Genomic DNA, 20,461 nt, shown 5'->3' on the forward strand with positions numbered 1-20,461 from the left:
TGAAAATGAATGGCTATACGAGATTGTTCACGACTTAAAGAGCAGGTGTCGCTATTTTGTGGAAATACAAGTTACAAGTCCGGCTTTCTTTTTAGTTGTGGAAGATAAGCAGTGAACATTTTATTTTTACGCCGTCTTTTTTTTTTGTACATTTAGTGCAGCTGTCCCTCGGATATAGGAAATCATTGTAGACGTGTGTTTATAAATGTGTATATATGCTGATTTTTGGACCTGGTAGCTGCTGGAGGCTCGCTAGCTTTTCTCTGTGGTGGTTTCGGACAAGCGACCGCTGGTAAGAAATGGCCGACCGGGCTCAAGTCTATGACAGTTGTGACATTGTGGAGAAGTTTCTCAACCACAAGCTGCTGAACAAAGGCCTCACTTGGGAGTTCCACTTATCACGACACCCCCTACGGGGGATCAGACCCTTATCAGCATCCTCGTCAAATCCCGGCGGCCTGAGGTCACGTGGAGAAGCTCGGGCGCCCTCTAGTGGAGAAGAGGAGGAGTCCGACGGAGGTACATTTGTTGGAAGTGATGCTAAATATGCCCCTATCAATATTATTGATATCTAAAGTGGTCATTTTTAACCAATCAATCACTCAGAAGAAGGTGTATTTTGGGTTAAGAAAGAGCCAAGGAGAAGGGTAAACACAGATGTTGGGGGGGGGGGGGGGGGGGACCCATCACAGTTTCGGCCACCCAACACATAATATGTGCTAATGTCATCGATTGCCTGTTTAGGGTTTAACTCTTAAAGCATTCAGTAAAAGCCAGCTGTTGCACCCTGCTTTTGCTCTCTTTTGTAGGCATGTGCTTGACTGGTTTGAGGTGGTACATTATGATGGGTAGGATATCTGTCCGATTTTATGGGCTCCAGAATGCCGTTTAAACCCCTGGTTCTGAGCTTTAATTAATTTCCTGCCATCCGCCCCTGAAACAAATGGTTCTTTGGATTCGGTAAAAATCGGCTCGCATCTCGACGGCAAGTCGCATTGCTGTCAAAAGGCACCTCCTCAAGCTATAGGCAATGCAGTACTTTCCATCCCTTCTTTCATTGCCTTGTTTTTACTTGCTTTCTTGCAACATTCATAGCGAACCACATTCATGCACCCCTACATTACTCCAGCCACTTACCACTAAATCGTAAAGGCTCTAATTGTGCCGTTATTGATTGGCATTGTGTGAAGCTAAAAAAGAAAGTGGATTGTGGATTGACTGCTCCTTGGTGTCCTGCTCCAAGTCGTCCTAACCCTAAACCTTCATAATTGTTCAGTTCCCAGCAATCTGACCCCGACTTATTTTTTCGGCTCCAATCAGACTTATCCTTGTTGCCCCCGAGGGTTGAACCTCTGCTTTTGGTTCAGCTCCTCATGGTCCGATCTCTCCTTGTCGGCCTGTTCTGAGGAGGCTGATGTCTCCTTGTTCTTCTTCTAGTCGGCTGAAACGCTCCTTTTCCTGCCCCTGGCGTGACCTCTCCTCGTCATGCTCCGAGTAGACTGACCTCTCCTTGTTCCCCTGCTCCTAGATACTCAGGGTATTCCACCCCATCATCAACAACAGCAGCAGCAGCAGCGGCAACAGGACGAAGATGAGGCAGCCCGGGTTCAGAGCCGCAGGTTGCGCCTGCAGTCGGTGTTGCAGCAGGCCGCGGCAGAGGTGGAGATGATGTTCCAGAGGGACTTCCTGTCCCAGATGTCAGTTCATTTCCTCCACTTGACACCCAGCTCGGTGCGGGCCAGTTTGCGGGCGGTGGGGGCCGAGCTGTTCGTGGATGGGGTCAACTGGGGACGGGTGGTGGCCCTTCTGGAGTTTGGAGGGGCGATGTGCGTGGAGAGCGCGAAGAGGGAAATGAGCTGGAGGATCGACGACATCGCAGCGTGGATGGTCGAGAGCCTGGACACCGCCCCGCTGAGCGAATGGATAGAAGAAAATGGAGGATGGGTGAGAGGATGAACAATACCCCTTTCTTTCTTCTCTCTCTCTCTCTTTCTCTCTTGTCTCGCCTTTTTTTTTTTATTCTTCATTATTTCCTTCTTTAATAACTCACAAATTATAGCTTTTTACTCCAGGTTAGAAGACAAAAGACGTGAGCACATTAAAGCGTTGGGCATCTGTTTCCAATGTGGACATCGATGTTGGGACAAAAACACATGACAAGATATACATACATTAAATCACATCATTCACATAAATTCATTCACATCAAATTACAGATTACATACAATGACAGATTACAGTGGGTATCTAGTGGACACAGTAGTCCACTAGATAACTTTTACATCCTGTTTCCCAGCATTCAGCAGTAGTTCTCTAACTTCACTCTCAATCACTCATTCTATCTGTACGCTACATGCTTTCTTGTTATACACATTTACTCTTAAAAAATACTTTCCCCACTCTTTCTACACACACACACACACACACACCCTCTCTTTATCAAATCACACTTATTCTGTGTGTGTGTGTGTGTGTGTGTGTGTGTGTGTGTGTGTGTGTGTGTGTGTGTGTGTGTGTGTGTGTGTGTGTGTGTGTGTGTGTGTGTGTGTGTGTGTGTGTGTGTGTGTGTGTGTGTGTGTGTGTGTGGAGTAGAAAAGTTTAAAAGTCAGAGTCTTTTTTTCAAAGTTTGAGGTGACATTGAGCCTTCTGAAAGATGAGTGTGTGTGTGCCCCAGAGCTAAGGGCCAGAGGGGATTTTGGGAGTTCTCTCTCTTTCCAGCGATTTCCTCAGAAATAAAGACTTCAAACACCTTTCTAAGTTTGTTTGCCCCCCTTGCTCTCCTTCTTCTTATCACTCTATCCCTCAATGTTTCTCACGCTCTGCTATTTCTCCCAGAAAAGTGTGTGTGTGTGTGTGTGTGTGTGTGTGTGTGTGTGTGTGTGTGTGTGTGTGTGTGTGTGTGTGTGTGTGTGTGTGTGTGTGTGTGTGTGTGTGTGTGTGTGTGTGTGTGTGTGTGTGTTGAATGGCAGCTTTTTAAAAACATCCGAGGTGAGAACTTTAATTCAGTCAGTTTTGATATACACACACAGGGAAGCAGGAAAATAATCATTTATTTTATAACCTGTTAATTTCCTTTTTTTCCATTTGTTTTTTGCCGTTCTCTCCGTCTGCCTCTCCTCCTATCTTTCTGTTTACTATTTACAGTCTTATCTGCCCCCCCCCCCCCCATCTCTTTCTGTTTTTTTTAAGGTCATCAATAATAGATGGTTGTGCTTCCTGTTTTTAAAAGGTTTGGACTCAATCACTTCGAGAAGATACACACAAACACACACACACACATACACACACACAAATAATCTCCCGAAAAAGATTCTCTAGTATGTGCAGACACTCATACACACATGTGCTGTAATACACACAGAGATCAGTCTTTTGTCAGACTAGAACAGAGCAGCATAGAGCAGCTCAACAACAGCTCTCGTCTGTTGGACACTGGGAGCTTCCCAGTAAAACCACAGCAGCATTGTTAGCTGTTTGATCTTTAACAGTTGGGGATTCAGTGCCTTGCTTCTGGGCACCTTAGTCTTAATCTAAGTCAGTGAAAGGTGCCGGGGGTTCTGTTTTTGGTTTGGATGCAAATGATATGCAAAGTGCAAAAACTCCCTAAAACTACCAAGAGAAAATAAACATGTGTGTGTGTGTGTGTGTGTGTGTGTGTGTGTGTGTGTGTGTGTGTGTGTGTGTGTGTGTGTGTGTGTGTGTGTGTGTGTGTGTGTGTGTGTTTTGTGCGTGCGTGCGTGCGTGCGTGCGTGCGTGTGTGTGTGTTAAAGTTATCATCCATGCTCAAGAGAAGTTAGTGTGAAATAAAAACACTAAATGCCACAATTCACTGCAGGCCTCAGTTGTAAAGCTATCTGGCTGGAGCCAGCGAAACATTTCATGAAAGAATTGCTTCATTTTTATTATGAAAACAGCACAGGTTGTTTCAATAATTGTATTTTTTTTAACGTCACTCCATTGACGTTTCAGAAAATCCTCATATAAAGAGTTCAAGCCTGGAACCAAGCCAACCAAGTACGAGATGAATCGTGACCAGAAAATGTTTGTTTTGTCGCAAAAAAGAAATTAAAATGTAAAAAAAGAAAAGAACAAAAAAAAAGGCAAAGTTACAAAACTGTGTACATAGATATTTTAAGAGTGAACGAACTACTCATCCCATAAAACATTGCAAATAACACTTTACCGACAACCTCTACCCTAACGATAGTCTAGCACGCTTCTTGAATTTAGCCTTTGTCATTATTATAGTGTTTATTTAGTTAATAATAGCATGGTAATATATTGTAGTTTGTGTTTTATTTATATATATATATATATATATATATATATATATTAGTGTTACATATTGTGTATATTAGTGTTTCATATTGTGTATATTAGGGTTGCCCCCTGGAAGTCGCCAATCGAATCATCAGTCGTTAACCCGTCAGTCGAATGAGATTCTTCAGATCGAGCAGTCGTTTATTACATTTTTTTGTCAGTCAGTGTAGATTACAATAACAAGCAGTGGTGTAGTGCAGGATATACACAGGTATACGGAGTATATCTACTTCTAAAGCTCCTCTGATGCGTTTCATTCAGTGGTGTCCTGCAACCGCCAGATCATGATCAAGATTATCATCGCATAAACAGTGGCTTATTATGTAGTTGTGCTCCCCTGAAATCTTTGGCCCAGTGTTGATTGATTGTTATTCTGTCTCTAATTTTGATTCCATAATGATCCTTATATCCCTGAAGTCAAGCAGCAGAAGTTAAATGACAGTTTTTGGTCACTTAAGTTACCACTACCACTGGCCCATTTTTGGTTGAACTAAATATGCAAGAGTAGTCTTACATGTCACTGTTTATAACACAGGGTGTTTAAAAAAATAACTTTCTTTAGGCAAATGGTATACCCACTACACCACTGATAACAGGATACAACAGATAGAAGCTTACAAAATGTACAAGGATAACATTTCAATGAGAAATTATAAATAAGGGGAATAATAAATATATTTTTGTGTGTATATATGTGTGAATCGAACACCGCTCTCCGTTCCTCCAAATAAAACAATTTAAAAACAGCGTGGGCCCGGGAAACCGAGAAACGGGGCACGACTCGTAGTCGCGTTAAGATTATTTTCTGTGCATTATGCATGGAGAGGGGGCGATCGGGGAGAGAGTAACAGAGAAAGTGTCCCCATCACGCACGGCTTCGTTCCATACTGTTCCATACGCACTTGTTTCGTTCCATACGGAGACGTGAAAAAAAAAAACAGCCTCCATCTAAAATCTAAACACGCTGTCGGGTCAATCGTGGGCACCCCATCGCTGGGGTGCGCATCGCTAGCGCGCGAATCATCCGTGCCGTCGGAGAGGCGGACAGGTACGCAAAATGCGCCCCAATCACTCCCTCTCCGCACCCCGCCGCCTCGGGATGGTGCACTAGGTTGCCGCCTATCTCGCCTTTAGGAAGAGCAGACTCTGCCCCCCCCCTGCGAAGAGTCGAATCTATGCATTGAACAGCCAAATACGATTAGACACAATTGTGAATCGGGTACAGCCCTAGTGTATATAGTGTTTATATTGTGTGTAACATTAAGTAGCTAACTAGCCAGCCTGCAAAACTCACAACCCTGTATGTCTTGTCTTTTATACTGGCCCTCACCACACTACAGTACACTACAGTACATGGCCTGACTTGTCGTGATTTTCACCCCTTTGGACACTCTTGTCCTCGTCTCTAAAAAAACGCATCACATCAGGATGGAAGATGGCAACAGTAACTCATTAGCCGACAGTGACGTTCGCGGGTGTGGTTAACATTTCCATGTTTACAGGCGCGCTCCATCGATCAGAGACGTCACTGCTCCACTTGTGGGATTGTGGGTAGTGTAGTACAGGTACTCCTCACTTAACGACCTACCTGTTTAACCACCGTTCGGACTTACGACAACTTATCGCGCATCAGCGTTCTCAGTCTAGGTCTCGTTCCCGCAGTCTGTCAGTATTCACTACACTAGTGGGTCCTCGCTTTTCGACCAATTCGCTTAGCGACCTGGTCCTAGGAACGGAGCCCGGTGGTTAAGTGAGGAGTACCTGTACTTCTCCATGACATCGCAAATAAAACCTGCTTTTCTTAAAACAAGCTTGATATCATACGGACGTGTGGCTCCTACAGGAGCATAAACCATCCTTCCACAATCTCATAGCTCGTGGTGAGTTTACCATGGGGGGTTACAACATTATGGTTAATAATCAGAATATCAACGGGATTGTCACTTCCGGAAACTCACCGTTGAGCTCTACTGTTCTCTCCTTCTAGTTCCCTGTATCATCTCTCCTCTCTGTCAGGGTTAGGGTCAGTGGGCTTGATGAAACCACTAGCACGCTACCCGTCAGCTCACAGACGTGCACTCATCCCGGCTTGACCAAGGACCAATTTTCTAGGTTTGCCGGAACTAGCCCTGGAACACCTCCGTTTCCTCTCAAAAGCCAGTGCTGCCCTCGTTTACGGTCCCAACGGAAAGTGGGTGAAAACAGACAAAGGGGAATTTCAATATGGAGCTATCAGATGTAGTATTAAACTTATCATAAAGTTGAGTCTTTTCAGCCACAACAACGTCTTTGTTTAAAAAAACAATGTCAGACGGGGACATACAGTGGTACCTCGACTGACGACTGTAATTCGTTCTATGAGAACGGTCGTATGTTAAAACAGTCGTATGTCGAAGCAATTTTTCCCATATGAATGATGAAATCATGAAGGGTGAAAATAAACAAAATACACAGCATAAACACAGTTAATATGAAAAAAATATCGGTAAGCCACGAACTACATGCACACACGATGTAGGTCGCCCCCTGACTGACGGCTGACTGGCCGCCGACGCGCCAACTGCAAATTTCCACGGTCGTATCTTGGAGCAGTCGGTCGCAAGTCGATACAAATTTTCGCGACTACCGCTACTCGTATCTTGGATTAGTCGTAAGTAGATGCAGTTGTAAGTCGAGGTACCACTGTACTAGCGTAGTCATAATTTGCAAGTTGCACTTTTTTTGGCAGTTTGACGGACGGACCACTTAGAGTGTGCCGGGCGCAGGGTCATAAGCTGCCTCCCTTTAGATTGAATGGCATTGAATACGTCGTTCCAGGCGTGATGAGAAAGCCTCTTACTAAGTAAAATGTTCCAATGCTCATTCCACCTCTATCTATGACTACAGTCTTTTACGCTGGTGGCTGGTGTTAACCATAATGCTGTTTACATCGGTGTCGACCTGTTTCAATCACCACCGTATCCACATACTGAGTCACCCTGTGTTCGCACGTGCGGTGACAAGCGCTTGCCGTCGCTCTTGCTTGTCTCACATTCGCCGCTTGCAGGCGTACCTCCTGAGTTAAGGTAAGTTTCATTTAGGGGGATTTAAATGTATATTTAATACGACACAGACGATTAATCATATTATATAATCACGAACCCAGAATCACGATTGTGCCGCCGCCCACGGTGGCCGCCTGCGAGTGTGCCTTGTGTCGATTACACACATTTTCCTATTTTTAGAGCTTATAGAGCTTATCGTGCGTAGTCACCGGGTGCCATGACATCTCACTGCATGTATATGTATGACCGTATGTATATGTATGTGACAAATAACCTCTTGAATCTTGATTCTCGGTTTACATATCCAACTCTGATTGGGCAGTTTCTCGTGGGAGGCCCGCACAGGCCGGAACTCCCGAATATCGTTTACAATTTTTTTAATGAACCGCTATAGACCAGAAATGAATTCAGTGCTGCATTTCTTCAGTGCATTTCTCCTATATTTTATTATTTTTTTTTAATCAGAAACAGATTTTGTTGGGCTTGTTTAGGAGAAATAAGAGACTGTATATACAGACAAGTGCCATTGCTATTCTAGAGGTCATGCCCAGGCGGACATTCTGATTGGTTAATTTGGGTTGTTGCCTCGGCGCGTCATGTCTCATTAGCATAAAGTTGACTTAAAAAAAAAAAAATCTGAATTTTGATGTCCCTGGCGCCTCTGTCGCTTGGAGTCGCTAGCTTCCATAGAGCGACTGACTTCCTGTCGCTCTTGTCGCTGCATACTGTGTGTGAACGGGGATTAACACCAATTGGGTTTAACATTTCACACAAATCGCGACCGTTTCGAACTTTCTTTTGGTTCCCCACCGGGCGAGTGCAGCTGCCTCGGCATCGTGGCGGGATAGGAGATGGTAATGTACTGTAAATGTAAGGCGCCTCAGCCTTTTGCGTCCGCCCTCTTGAGACAAAGTTTGCCAATTGACTCTCCTTAATTTCTGGTTTCTCCATCGTCGGTGGCTCTAAATGAGAGTTGACTGCCGCATGTGAATAGTCCGTCTTTTTTCTGGGAATTCAATGCTCTGCAGAAATCTAGCGCTTTGAGATAAAGGCATCTGCTCATGCTCGCGGTAATGAGCTGTGATGACCTGCATTGCACTGTCGCTCTACACCACGTCAGCAGCATCTGACACAAACACACAGCACAACATTACATGATAAGCAGACTACTATTGGTCACTGGAAGCATCTGCAGTTTTAGAGAACAACTTCACAACATCATAACCAGTCGGCCTTTTTCATTTCAATTATCTGTTCTTGGTTTGGTGGTTAGATTTGAAACTACGAATGATACGGTCTTTATATACATATTCCGGTGTGTATCTCTTTGTGTGTGTGTGTGTGTGTGTACGTGCGGTATTACCTAGAAGCCTCATTTCAGAGGTAATCCGCTCGGTTGAATTTCCTTTGATCAACTGAGTTCTCTAGAGTTCTCTGTGTGTGCGCGCACGTGTGTGCATGCGTGCGTGCGGGCGTGGGAACAAATATAAATAATATTTATTGGATCTTCTCAACCCAAATAAGCAAATGAAGAACCTGCAAACCACTCACCAGTTGGATTTCCTCTATCATGTAAGAGTGGAATTTATTTCCCCAATCTCCCTTGCCTTTTGTGTATTTCAATCTCCATCATGGCAGAAACTGCAGGTTCTTTGCTCATGTTGTATCTGTTGTTAGCCTGTGTAACACATATCTGTGTTGCATTGTTTCTCGGATGTTATGAAGCAAATTAGCAAATATTACACATTTTCACCATTGACTGTGGAGCAGAGACAAAGGGAAATTAGAGGAGGTTGACCATATTTCAACGTGTGCATTTTTGATTCCGAACAGTTTACCAAAGGTAATGTCTGAACCGGCAAGGGCTTTCCGAGCTTTTCTCAATTAAAAATCCCGAAGCATTATTTGCTTTGGTGCGTCAACATGAGCATTTTCGGGTAAAGGCGGATTGCGAAAGTGAAACTATATTGAGGGCAATTACTGCTCTTATTCATTGCTATTCAAACAGAACATAATTTGCTCTATCTATATTAATTGTTTTTTCTCTGATTATCATGCCTAGGCGATAAATTAAGAGAGGTTCAATTATTACGTTTAATATATTTTTGCTGCCGCTCCTATTTTGAAAATGAATAACATTCTTCAAAAAACGCACACACGCGTGCACACACACAAGCGTGCGCACACACACACACACACACACACACACACACACACACACACACACACACACACACACACACACACACACACACACACACACACAACTCAACTACACAGCTGATGCAAGCATGAGGCCGGAAATTAACAAAGCTGATTACTTTAGAAGAAAAAAAAAAAAAAAAGATTTCTAGGTAATACCGCTGACAGACACACTCACATGCACGCTCATACACACACACACACACACACACACACACGTGCAACATAACGCAGAACAAACAAGTGATAGTAAAGGATCCAATGAATTTCAGCTGAGGTGCTCTGCCCTACTAGTTGGGTGGCATTGCCCACATTGGTTTTGCAGTTGCTTTCCTATTTGTAGCTCAATGTAACAGACAAAGCACAACACGTTGCCGTATTGTCTTTTGTGAGTGTGTGAATGTTTGTGTGTAACTCCAGGAACACAGGCAGTGGTAAGCCACAATGGATTCCTAGAACCTAACCATTCTTATTTATATAGATATTTATACAGAGAGCGTGTGTTTGAGAAAGATAGAGAGGCTCTTTTATTGATTATGGCAATCTTCTGACGGGAGATAAGCGTGGCCGCTACCTGAGCTGTCCGAAAGGGACAGATTCTATATTGGCAATCATTTCGTCGTCTTTACTTTTTGGCACCAGCTCTTTGAGCTACTCTGCTAAGGTACATGACTGATGATTCCCGGAGAACCGCCGCACTCCTCTCTGATTCGCTGTCTTTCTCCTCTCAGTCCAGAGGTGAAGGAAAGCCTGATCAAGATTCTCACCAGGATAATGGCCTGCAGGCTTTACAGAGGCTGCTCAAAGACTCTGTTTACAGCTTGACTGTTGCCGGTTCGCTTTGTTTACAACAAACTGTTCCTATAGCAGCCTTGAAGATGAATTATCTAAAATTCTGTCTCTACCAATAGCAAAAGGAGTATTACAACAACATGTCAAGTAACAAGTTCAAAATAAATCAATCCTTTCCACTATCCCACAGTACCTCCCATCCATCTCCCTTGTCCATCAAGTAAGGCACTTCCAGTAAAGAGTGGGCTTGGGACGGAATAACGTTTTTAAAAAAAGCTCAGAGAAATCAGGGAGGGAGGGTTGGATGCCCAGAATCCTGTGAGGAGCGGAGACACAAGGCAGCTTTTCAACGCCGTACGCCATCCGATCCTGTCCATAAAGATAAGACTTTTCACATAAGGAAAAGATTTCTGGCGACATAGGCCGAGCAAAGCAGGCAGAGCAGTAGGGATTGGCTGCTTACATAGGCTGGCCCAAAAGGAAGTGAAAGCGTATGGCGCCGTTCAATAACTACTTTACTGAATTTCAATTTTGGGTCGTCAATTTAGAACACGTCATTCATCACAATCATTCTTAAGCAAATTATTTTCAACGGTTATTTCTCTCAAATTATTGGCCTTGGATTATTAGTCTGATGTATTTAGAAAACAGATATGCAACGCTGACTGTTTTTCCTGCCAGCTGTCCAATTCCTCCTCAGTATCCTGTAAAAATACTGTACAAAGCTGACATCGAAGCATTTCCAAGGTGAGGGTCCGTATTCATCAAACAGCTGATAATCGCTCCTCGAAATTGCACTAAAATGTTGACAAGGAGTAAAACTATTAAGCGAAGGAAGTTTGGAAGCTTCCCCAACTAACTTTCAGTCAAGAGTAGCACTACATACATTCTTCTGAGAGTTTATGATGCCATCATTGTAGTCTTTTGAAAAGCCCATTGTTGCCTTTTTTTTTTTTTAGAACATATGCTTCCATCTATGATGCCTACAACTCCAGGGAAACCAGCGATTTATAGAAATGCATTTAGTTTTTTAGTTATTACATTACTTCACGCTGAGGGGTGGGGAAAGGAACAAATCTGCCTATTATCCTAAATCATAACTGCTGCAAAGTTGCATCTTCCCTATTGCTCAAAATCTTAAATTGACATTCCCTTTCTGCAGAAAGGGAATGGGATCTTCTTGTAGATGGTAAAGGACAAAAATTATTCAATCTCTATCCAAACAATCCATTTTAATTTGTTGACTGTTGCTTGCAAACCCACCTCTCCTCCTCCTCTGGAATGTACGTGCCTGAATACCATCTGCTGGGAACGGCTAACGGGTTAGGTTAGCCCTCAACCTGCTTTTAATCCTACGCCTAAAGATAGATCAAATATGAATTGTTCTGAGAATTTTTGGGCAGTTGGGAACAATTTTCTATTTTCTTTTTTTTATAAATACAGGCCCAGATGTCAGCCTACACTGTACTGATGGTATTTGGCATGCACGTTTTGACTATATTGGCAACTGTTGGCACCTACAATAAGATGAAATTTACCTGAAATGCCATATGTATTCTTAGCTCCTTATTTTCTGATTAATCATAATTAAATATAATTTGAAAGTGTCAAGTTAAAAGTGTGGGTGTGGGTGTCGGGGTGTGGGTGTGTGTGTGCTTGTATCTGTCATTATTCCAGGGAACAAGGAAGTGTGATTAACATTCTTAGAAACATCCTTAGTCCTGAGAAGATTCTGATCCTTGCGTCTGATGTGGTAATGAACTACTAAGAGGTTGTTAAATGAGCATACCTGTGTGTGTGTGCAAAGTCTATGAGCCCATGTGTGTGAGATCATTAGCGGTAGCAGAGGATATATATGTTCTCCTACTAAAATATGCTGTAGATCAGGGGTTCCCGACCACTGTGCTGTGGACCGGTGCCAGCCCGCGGGGCATTTGCCACCGGGCTGTGAGAAGGCAGGCGGGGGTGCCCTATTTAGCCTGTGCTTTTTTTTTTTTTTTTTTTTTTTTTCCCCCCAGAGCGATTTCAAATCGAAAACAAGCGAGCAAAAACAAACCAAAACAGTGTGTTTTTATTGTAGATGTATTTATCTGATATGTATTTATCTATCTATTATTTATTTTCATTTGCCCAGCGCTGTACCGTCCGTTGCTTAGCAGTTGCAGGCGGCCGCAGCACGTGTGGGGGTGCCTCCTTGCCGGGTCGGTCTATTTAGCTATCTATTATTTATTGATTGGTAGGCCTCGCTCTGCTGGCCAGACCTGAAATCAGGGGCGGAATTCTGAGTTTATTCTCAAAACACAGGGCTATTTTTTGGGGTTTTTTCACGTGACCATAATAATCCTTTTTTTTATTGTAGATGTGTTGTTGTGTTTAATGTATTTATTTTCCTCTGTGCGTAACAGGGAGACAATCAGTCACTCTTTTACCCCTCTTACCTCCACTGTGCGTCCCAGTTTCTCCCCCAAAAAATAAAACCAAATAGAAAGCGTATTTCATTGTAGATGTATAATGTATTCAATTTCCACCAAGCATGACGGGAAGCCACTCAGTTCTTTCACCCGCCCCCGAATCCGTGAACATTTTGTGCACTGCGGTCTTGTCCATGACAATAAAAAGGTTGGGAACCCCTGCTGTAGATGACTCAAACATCCACCTGAATCAGTTCTAATGGTTTCGAAAGGACACCAGCATAATGTGAGAACGACTCAATTTATCACACACACACGCACACACACACACACACACACATACATACACACCTCCCAAGTGTGTGTGTGGTATGGCTTATTCCCCTAGCATTCTTCATCAGTAGCTGTGAAAGACCCCTCTGAGCTGTCAATCAAAAGTCATCTGCATAGTAAAGAAATCAGTCCCCACACACACACACACACACACACACACACACGCACACGCACACGCACACGCACAGACGCACGCGTGTTGAAGTCATTGAATGAAGACCAAGGTCACTTATGTGAATGACTGTTAATGAGTTTAATAATATTCATGTCTGTGAGTCAGTTATCTATTCCTTCTGAAGGACAGAGGAGCTGAAATACAGATGAAAGCAGGGCTGTAAGAAGTTGGCGGGCAGTGAGGTTGAGGTACTTTCTCTTTCACTTAGCGATGAACCTTGGTTATAAAAAATTAAACGTGACATCATGGGGGGGGGCGATTCTGTTTTAAGGAAAGTTGTTTTTTTTCAATGACACTGTAGAAGGGAAATCTGATAGAGTACTTTTTATCTCTTCCCTGCATTCCTGTTCCTCTTGAGATACTGCTTTAATATCTTGCTTATGCTTATGTATTTTTCATGTAAAGAACTTCACTGTTTACTGTAACTTTAAACTGTTAAGTAGCCTAAAGGAGGTAAATGCAGCACGCAGCTGCTAGACAACAGCAGAAGCTTCCAGTGGTGAAGTTCTTTGTTAAGAAATTTCAATAAGACCAACAACGATCCTGACTTCCTGTTTTTTTTTTTTTTGGTTTTTTTTTACTGCAGACTGGAATCCAGCACAGAAAAAAAATCAAAAGTCGATACATGTATGTTGGCCCTTTGACAGCTGCAGGGGCCCCTGCAGGCTCTCCTCCCTGTTTGTGTTCTCTCAGGGGGTCCAAACATAAAGTTGCAGTAGGAAATTAAAAAAGTGTGTCTGTGTGTGTGTGTGTGTGTGTGTGTGTGTGTGTGTGTGTGTGTGTGTGTGTGTGTGTGTGTGTGTGTGTGTGTGTGTGTGTGTGTGTTCTTTAATGTCTGGGGTTCGAGGTGTGCGCTTTCCATGGAGAGAAAGAGAAGAGGGAGATGTGAGAGAGGAGGGAGACTGCGTCTACCTCTCTCTCTCTTTTCATTCCAAAATGATGTAACAGATCTGGGAGATGTGCAGAATTAGTCACAGCTAAGATAGGAAGAACGTATCATCACAATCAGACGACACTTTCTGGGAGAGGGGGAGAAAAATCCAAAAAAGCCTCTTCCCTGGTCTTTGGGGGCAAAGACCACCAAGTAACAAACAAGCCCAAACTAATCTGCTAGTCCTCCTGATTTAGGAACAGCTCTACAGTGTGTCCCATAACTGGGGCCGTAAGACTCTGATCTATACAGGTTACCTAAAATCCACCACAATTGAGCTTCAATAAACTATAAATATGAAGACTGATATGATGACCTCTTAATCGCACGACAATACAATACTACTGAAAAAATGACCATAATGATTTATCGCCCAAATTTAAACCATGTAGCATATTAACGGTTACTTCCACTACTACTACAACTACTGTACTGCTACCATCGAGACGGGTGTTATTTGTCTCTCTCTCATGTAATTTACATTTCCTAACATGCCTGTCACAAAGCGCTTCACAGACAGTAATGGAGGCTGTGCAGTCCAGAATATCTGTGTTTGTATATGCATGCGTGCATGTGTCTTTAGGCGTGGAGAGTGACAGTTTTTTTAGGAGGAACTATGACTGTGTAGTGTGTGGTACTGGGCTCCCCCATACATACCAACTGTTTCCTATCACCTAGCTGCTGCCACACACACACACACACACACACACACACACACACACACACACAGCGGAAAGAACCTAACATTTCCTTGTTAATGCTCAACTGATCGTTCTCTCTCTCTCTCTCTCTCTCTCTCTCTCTCTCTCTCTCTCTCTCTCTCTCTCTCTCTCTCTCTCTCTCTCTCTCTCTCTCTCTCTCTCTCTCTCTCTCTCTCTCTCTCTCTCTCTCTCTCTCTCTGATCATCCCCCCCCCTACACACACACACACACAAACACACAGGTCTATGTCCATACTTGAGAGCTGTGATCAAATACAGTGTGTGTTGGTCGGCGACAGCCCCCTGCTGGCTCTCCAAGCCAAGATAATGGTGTGTGTGTGTGTGTGTGTGTGTGTGTGTGTGTGTGTGTGTGTGTGTGTGTGTGTGTGAGAGAGTGGGTGTTTCATACACAGCGGGCCAAGTATAGTATTTAGTAGTGTGTATGTACTTTGTGTGTGCTTTGGTGTGTGTGTCTGTCATTTTACACATAACTGTATGCACTGGCATGTCTGTCTGTGTGTTTTATACGTTAACACTGTGTGTCTAAACCTTTTTCTCTATCTCTGTATGCGCATACATGAATATGCCTGTAAGGTCTTTCTGTCCTTGTGTGTGGGAGTGTAAAAAGCTAGCAGCAATGAATTCTGATACAGTTCGGTTTTGAATGCAGGGACCGTCCTTTGTGTGTGTGACAGACAGAGAGAGAGAGAGAGAGAGAAAGTGTGTGTGTGTGTGTGTGTGTTAGATTACAGTATGTGCATGTCTTTGTTCAGGATCTTAGTCCGCTGTCTCTTTCTTTTCATACCCCCAACCCCACCACACACCCACGGTTTAGTGAATTTACACACACACACACACACACACACACACACACACACACACACACACACACACACACACACACACACACACACACACACACACACACACACACACACACACACACACTAAATTGGCTAAATTTAAATTAAAGCTTGAATGTATTCTTGCAACAGTCATTTTGATGAGACCGTATTTGGAGCTGGTACATGAGCATAGGCTGTAGTGTGACTACAATGTTTATAATGATTGGGTATTCCTGCCGCCTCTGAAACAGAACCCCATCTCCCGAAACTTCCTGAGGCATTCACACAGCTTAATAAAAAACAAAAGAAAGTGTGGAGAAAATTGTGCAATCAATGCAATGCAGGTATCCAGCACCAGGACTATAATCGCCTCACCTCCTTCACTTCTAACCGTCTATCACCCCCACCTCCCCTCTTCCCAGGATGCCTTTGTGGAGCTGTACGGCTGGGCCCAGACCCCCGGGGTGCTGCTGGTCCATGAGGACGGTGTTTGGACTGGTCGTACTGGGAGCAGCTGGGATCACCCTGGGGGCCCTCTTCACCCAGAAATAAAGACAGATGTGGAGTTCTGCACCTCTAAACCACACCCTCACATTTCCCCCCAACCTCTGATGCAAGTTTATGCTGGCTATTTGTCTTTTTGAGGCATATTAGTCATCAGAACATTTTTTTTACTACACTGGTAAATATATCATATTGCTAGTCAGGCCATTTAAATGTGGAAATTATGGCTATGTCAGAAGCATCTGGAATGTAGTTAGTTAAAGCAAATGATTCCAGTCATGAGAGAACTGAGGTTGAGGTGTCTGTATGGGGGCAAATCTATTGCATTTAGTAAAACAAATCAAGCCTTGAGTTACAAATTATCGATGAAACTGATTTACATTGAGCAGTAAAAACTTCAAATTGTTTACAATGACAGATAGAGCTACTATAAATACGAGAAACCCCGTCGAAAACATCACTGATTCAATTGTGTTTTCTGTTGACCATCAGTCTTTGGATTGAAATGAATCTCTTGTAAAGGGAAGAGCAACGCAGACACAATGAATGAATGAAAGCTGATTCATTCCTTCTCAGGAGACGGACTAAAGACACCAGTCAACCTGGACACCTAGTGTGGAGACGGAAGTCCCATTGTTACCATTCACCATCTAGAGATTCACAGAAACCTTGTATTTTTTTTTTTAAATGTTGCCACGTTGCTAACTTCCTTGATGTTTTAGCTGCAGCTGACCACCCAGGCTACTGCCGTACATCCAGCTGTATATTGGTTTCTTCCGCTGACACATTGCTCAGGATCTAAACCTGGAAGGAGGGTTCCACCTTCAGAAAACACATCAGTGCAGACATGTTGGTTGACTGCTCCGGCTTCCATTTTGAGTTCTTAACTCAAAAGACAGAAAATGGCCTCCCACAAAAAAATACTACCATTCTGGTATTTTTCATGAACGCTGAGATTTTAAGTAACTCCTGGCTGTTGGATAAGCTACCATTCTACATAAATACAGTCAAAAATGCTGAATATTTGCAGAGATCGATTTATGGAACTATCTGCGGGCTGGACGATGCATTCTTTCTGGCCTAGGACTACGACTACATATAAGAACATGTGGATTTTAACTTTCTTGGTTCCAGAGCTAGTGTAGGTGCCCTCGAGGTGCTTCACCTTAAACTTCAGATCTGTTAAAACACCATAAAAGGCTCTTTATCCAGATATTTAACCAGTGTGTATACATTTCTGCTATACTGTACATATGTTCTTCGAGTTTCTGGTAGTTTTGTAAGTCATTTTAGTCAATTAATATTAGTCAATGCATGTTAATCACTCAGCAGTTTGTGATGTGCTGTAGACACTGAATGATGATGGTGTGACCAGGATGTTCTTTCCAGATTTCAATACTTTGTTTTCTTTGATTCCAATAACTTTACGATGATGATTAAGCTCTGTTTTGCTAGTGATGCTTCCCAGTTCACAGCCCACTATCGAGTGCAGTTTTCCCAGTAGAATAGCCGAGGTTCAAATATTAGTTTCTGCATGTGTCGATGCACAGATGTATGGAATCAGAGTTAAAAAGCATAAAAATGGAAATGGAATATTTGCCACATGAATTAACAATGGATAGAACAAAAATGAAATTATTGGAAATTAATGTAGTAGTCTATATCCTACAGAAAGAAATGCCAAGAAAATCAATGCAACCATCAACTATTATGGGAAAGAGTAATTATTGCTTTTCAGCCACTCTGCCACCCGTTGTGCATTTTCACAAATAATATAACTATTTAGGTCCAAATCATTTGGCTTAAAAAAACAACAACGGTATAACTGCAGGGTAAATGGACTCAGCAGTTTTGTTAATTTGTCAATGTTGAAAATTTGAATGGTGAACTTCCCCTTTTTTTGTGCCTTAGTATTTTCACTCCTTGGAATTAATATGAATGAGGTGAAGCACTGATATCCAATTCCTAGGCACAATCTCATTTTCACACACAAAAGATCTGTTTGATAATCTGTGGTTGTTTTTGACGGATGTAATTGCTTAAGTGCACTGCAACTGCTCAGTTTATATGAGCTATTGAGAATAGGACAGGACTTCCAGATGGTGATGTAGACAGATATACCAAAATGCTACTACTGTATTTTGACAGACAGTTTTTAGAATATACTAGCACCCCCTGATGAGCCTGATTTTTGCCTTACACATATAGTAGAGATTGTGTGCTGAACATTTCGCTATGTTCCTCACCTTGATATAAGTCCCTCCACTGCGACTCATGTTAACCAGGAGGTCATGGTTTTCGAAAACAATGTTTCACTTGTTTCCCACTCCTTTGACTTCCATTGCTTTCAAAAACAAGTCTCAAAAACATACAGCAGCAACAAATTGAAACATCTCATCCAATTATATATATATAAAAAAAAGGACTGTGGAACAACGTAGGCTCTTTTTCTAAGTGCATTGTTGAGACTACAAAACAAAGGCAGCCGGCTTAGAAGCTGCTTCATTGTTTAAGTCAGTAAGTAATTGTTCCTTCATCAAAATTGAAATTTTATCAAAATTGATGCCCTACTACTACATTTGGACATTTGGGACTCAAGTACATGGAACCAATCCAAGTCAATGGAGAAAGGAAAAATGTTCATTCTCTACACAGTGAATACATTCACTTATCAAGGTAAGTAGGATATACAGAGAAATATGTTCAACTAAAGATCAAATTTGCTTTACAAGACAGAAGTCTTCTAGTCTGACTAGTTAGTTGTCTGCTGAACAATCTAATGCGGTCATAAGGATCACATAGAATATATTGCAAGGGGGGGGGGCGTTCTTTAAAGAGATTTTTTTGAAGAGAAAAGCATTCTGGGTATTTTGTTATTCTCTTGACAGTCATTATCAATGATCTACAGCGTGTAATAGTATATTCTAAATGGTTGCAAATTGAGCAAAGTGCTTTCCTCAACAATGGTTTGGAAAATGTAGCATTTTAGGTATGTAATTGTGATTCTATGGATAATGAAAGTGATTTTTGCATGTTGAATATTTGCTAAGCATGGACACATTAATAAAGCCTGGAGAATAATGATTTGATCGAGTTGTGAGTAATGGAAGAGCATTTCACATTAGCATAAAATGCATAAAAATAATCACTCATTAACGGTATGCCATACTAGAATACAAGTGAGTACATACAATTAGTGTTTTGTATGCGGATGAGATACTAATTCCACTGAAATATCGTCGTATGCAAACACTGCACACTATGCTGGTAAGCATATCCCACAATACTTTGTGAGGGCAAAATGCTGAGGGATTGCTAGGGTTACTTTCAACAAGCCTTGCCCTGCCGCACACTGATACGGAAATATATAGTACATACAGAAACGTGCATACTTAGACATACATTTTTGTCTGTGCTGTCTGTGTGTGTTATTGTGGACTTTTTCTTTGTTTGTTATCCATGCAGTCTGTCTTTTTGTGTGTAGATTTTGTCTTGTGCCTGTTTGTGTGCATGTGTGTGTGGACACACTAGGAAACCAGATGAGGAGAAATTCAATATCTCACTGTCTGAATGTATGCTCCTGCAGCAAGAGGGGTTTGTTTGGGGTGGTTGAGTGTGCGTAAGTGTGAGTGTGTGTGTGTGTGTGTGTGTGTGTGTGTGTGTGTGTGTCTCTCTCTCTCTCGCTCTCTCTCTCTCTCTCTTTTTGTGTGGAAAGCTCAGTTGTGTCCATTCATATAACAGAATGGTTGGAACGGCTTCACTCCTGACATGGGCTATCAAAATTAATTTGGAGTTTGCTGTTAACACAGAATATTGGGTTACTCGAGATTGGGGTTGAGGAAGATGATGAGAGGTTGTGGTAGAAGATGTCATGAGCTTTCCGCCACACTGTCAACGTTGTGTTGATGGTTTGATAGGTTTTGTCAATGAAAGGGATGTCTCCCACAGTGTGTTAATTTTGTAATAGAGATAACTGATTTGAAGAAGCATATGATCAACTTGACTGCTGATATTCTGCCTCTTAATGACACTGTTTGTTCCATCTCATAACATCATCTTTTATTGTAGATGACAGGTGAGTTAAAAAGATTTTTTGAAATTATTGTGTGACGTGGGTTCCAACATCCTTGATGACTGTGGTCGCTTTCCTAAAAGGTAGGTTCCGTTTTTAATCAAAGCCTGCGAAGGCTTGGAGGTCTCGTGG

The 20,461-nt window shown here is 42.5% G+C and overlaps 1 pseudogene across 1 annotated transcript; it reads left to right on the top strand.

Moving 5' to 3' along the window:
- Positions 1 to 265: 265 nt before the first annotated feature.
- On the top strand, positions 266 to 16,419 carry LOC307245021 (apoptosis regulator Bcl-2-like; annotated as a pseudogene). Its single transcript, XR_013844776.1, has 3 exons — positions 266 to 519; positions 1,529 to 1,944; positions 16,176 to 16,419. The product of XR_013844776.1 is annotated as an apoptosis regulator Bcl-2-like (transcript).
- The last annotated feature ends 4,042 nt before the right edge of the window (positions 16,420 to 20,461 follow it).

The sequence above is a fragment of the Zeus faber genome (genome assembly GCF_960531495.2).
Source record: "Zeus faber genome assembly, chromosome: 19".
Taxonomy (NCBI): Eukaryota; Metazoa; Chordata; class Actinopteri; order Zeiformes; family Zeidae; genus Zeus; species Zeus faber.